Source organism: Geospiza fortis, unplaced genomic scaffold, assembly GCF_000277835.1.
Source record: "Geospiza fortis unplaced genomic scaffold, GeoFor_1.0 scaffold657, whole genome shotgun sequence".
Classification (NCBI taxonomy): domain Eukaryota; kingdom Metazoa; phylum Chordata; class Aves; order Passeriformes; family Thraupidae; genus Geospiza; species Geospiza fortis.
The window spans coordinates 354,186-357,141 of NW_005054481.1; the positions used below are offsets into that span (position 1 = coordinate 354,186).

The window sequence follows — 2,956 nt, forward strand, 5'->3', positions numbered from 1 at the left end:
ATGGCCCCGGGCTGTTTTTGGGATGGCCCCAGGCTGTTTTTGGGGCTCCCAAGGGGGCCGGGGGGCACAGCCCCGGCTCTGTGCGTGTGGCCAAGGGGCAGTGGAGCTCCTGCAGGAGCAGCCTGGGGAAGGGAAGCTGGCAGGGTGATTCAATGACAACCCTCCCTCCATCTCCCGGCGAATCCTGCGCCACGCCCCACAAAATAAAGTTATGAAATCTGCTGCCCATTGCCATGGTAACGTCACGCCTCCGCCTGACCCACTTTGAGACAAAGGAAATGTTCCGAGCTCCGAGCTCTGCGCACGGGCCCAGCCCGGCTCTGAAGGGAGGGCACAGGGAGCTGCTGCCTCTTCCCAGCTGTCCCTCTTCGGCCCGGGACCCTGAGGCTACAGGAGCTGCTTTGTTTGAGGCACTGAGCAAAGCCAGTCCCAAGAGCATCTCCAGCCTGCATCCCAAATGCAGGCAGGGCCCTGCCTGGCTTCGTGTGCAGATTTAGGGAGCGGGAACCTCTGCCCTGGAGCGCAGGAAGGTCCCTGCTCAGCTGGTGCTGCAGCAGTGACAGCCACGGCCCTTCAGAGCCTCCTGTAACGCCTCTGCCACACACATTAAGGGCAAGGAGGCAGAGAACCATGGAGTGAGCTGAGTTGGAAGGGACCCACAAGGATCATCGATCCAACTCTGACCCTGCACAGCCACCCCAGCAGTCCCAGCCTGTGCCTGGCAGCACTGTCCAAGCACTCCTTGGGGAGCAGCCTCGGGGCTGTGCCCATTCCCTGGGAGCCTGGGCAGTGCCCAGCACCCTCTGGATGAGGAACCTTTCCCTGATCTCCAGCCTGAGCCTGCCCTGGCCCAGCTGCAGCCGTTCCCTGTCCTGTCACTGGTCATACAGAGCAGAGCTCAGCACCTTCCCCATTGAAGACTCCCATGAAGTTTGACCTCAGTCTCCAGGCTGAAGTTCCTCCTCCTCAGCGTGCTCTTTGTGCCCTGGGTGGGGCACTGGGGCCATGGCCCTGGGGCTGCTGGTGGCTCTGGCAGCACAGAGGACTCAGAAGGGGTCTGGGCAGGCTGCCAGCACAGGAGGCCAAGCAGAGTCTCTGCCTTGCCTGGGTCCCAAGTTCTCAGTGCAAGGGTGGACACCTCCACCCCTGGGAGCCAGGCCAGAGGCAGCTCAAGGGCAGCTGTGGTCAGGGCTTTGCATCCCACACTCGCTCCATGGGGGCTGTGCAGAGACCCCCTCACGCCCCCCAGACCCCTTGGGCACCACTGGCCAGCACAGGTCAGCTTTGGGCCAGGATGCTCTCATTAGCTGCTCTTCCAGCCAAGCTGGAACATGCCCCATGTGGTCAGAAGCCTGTGCCCCGAGTGCTCTGCAAGGCAGCAGAGGCTGCAGGTGGGTTTAAAGACAACAAGTCAGCTCCTGCCCTGGTCCCTCCCCTCCAGCCACCTCATCAGCTGTCCTGCTCCCTTCCTGAAAATTCCCTTTCTTATCTGTCTCATTTGTCTCATTTGACCTACTTAATGCTTTGCATTTCCTGATTCAGAGCAAATCCTGTCTCACAGAGAACTTTGAGAAACTTCTATTTAGGGACAGACAAATAGGTTGCAGAATTTCTGGGGTTTTGTTCCCTGGAGAGTTGGTTATATTACCAGTGACATCTGCATGGAAATAAGTTCTCTGTCTCTCTCAGGAGTTCATCTGCTCCTCCAGCTTAGACAACACCTGAAGTCAAAAAATCTTTGTCATATCACAGCCTTTGACTTTCACAGCATTTGGTTTTGCTGGTAGATAAAAAAAGATAGTGTTTAGTAGTTAGAGTTCTTAAGATAAATTACTCTGTCATTTTGGGAATTTTGGGATGGTGTCAGTCAGATCCCATCCTCTCATCGCCCCACTTGGCACCAGTGGGCAGAGACACCCCTTGGCCTGAAGAACAAGCAGGAGACCACTGGTGTTCAGCTGTCATGGGGCCTCAGGGGCTGTGTGTAGATGCCACTTTCAAAAGGCATCAGCCATGGATTCCCACATGAGGAGGGATGTGGGAAATCCTTCCCCAGGGACGCAGCTGAGGGATCAGACTGCCGAGCTCAGGCTGGCACTGGCTGTTTCCCCTGCCTGGCAGGGCGAGGATGGGCAGGTGAGCCCCTGGACACTTTAGGCACTGGGCAGACCCATTGAGGACTCCCTGTCCCCTAAGCAGGGACCCCAAAAAGGTGACACACTTGGCTTGCTGGAAGCCGCTGTCCCCTCCATTGCTGTGCTTGCTCCCTGGTGGCCCTGTCAGGGCGGGTGGCATTAACTCCCCTCAGGAGCCCCCGCCTCCCTCCCAGCACGGGCAGTGCTCTCTGCTGCCCATCCCTGGGCACGGCTCTGCCCAGCATCCCAGGAGCAGCGTGGCAGGAGGGGGCTCTGTTGTGTAAGGAATTGTTCCAGCTATTTTTATCGGCCGCGATCAGATTGTGAACTCTGAATCATCATTAATGCAGGGCTCCGGCAGGCAGCGGCCCCAGCAGCACATCCAGAGCTCCTGCTAATTCAGGCAGCGCTGGGCTCCGCGTGGGCAGGCCCACGTCACCTGCAGCACAGCTCGCAGATCCTTTCAGCTTCCTGCAGCAGGAGAGGGAGGCGTTTTCCCCCTGCAGGTGGCAAATCACCTCCCCGCCTTGCAGCCCGTGTTTATCGTGCCGCTGGCTGCAGGCACAAAAGGCACCGCTGTGTTTGCAGCCAGCTGGGCCGGGGGATGTGCAGCCCCGGGGGAGCTGATGGGCAGAGGGCAGGACAGGCTGACCCCAAAGGGTGCCCTCAGCCCCATCAGCCCGGGCTGGCTTCCTCCTGGAGGATGTGTGCTCTGGGCAGTCCCTTTCACAGGCTGCTGCATCTCCTGATGTGCTGCCAGTCCCTCCTGAGCATCACCCAAGCGGCTCCCCGCCCTTTCTGGCCCGCCCCCCCTCACCAGG

General features: G+C 59.3%; 1 protein-coding gene across 1 annotated transcript in view; it reads left to right on the plus strand.

Moving 5' to 3' along the window:
* The window catches only part of DLGAP4 (DLG associated protein 4), a 134,620-nt gene that overhangs the window by 63,206 nt on the left and 68,458 nt on the right, over positions 1-2,956 (plus strand). The window lies entirely within an intron of this gene.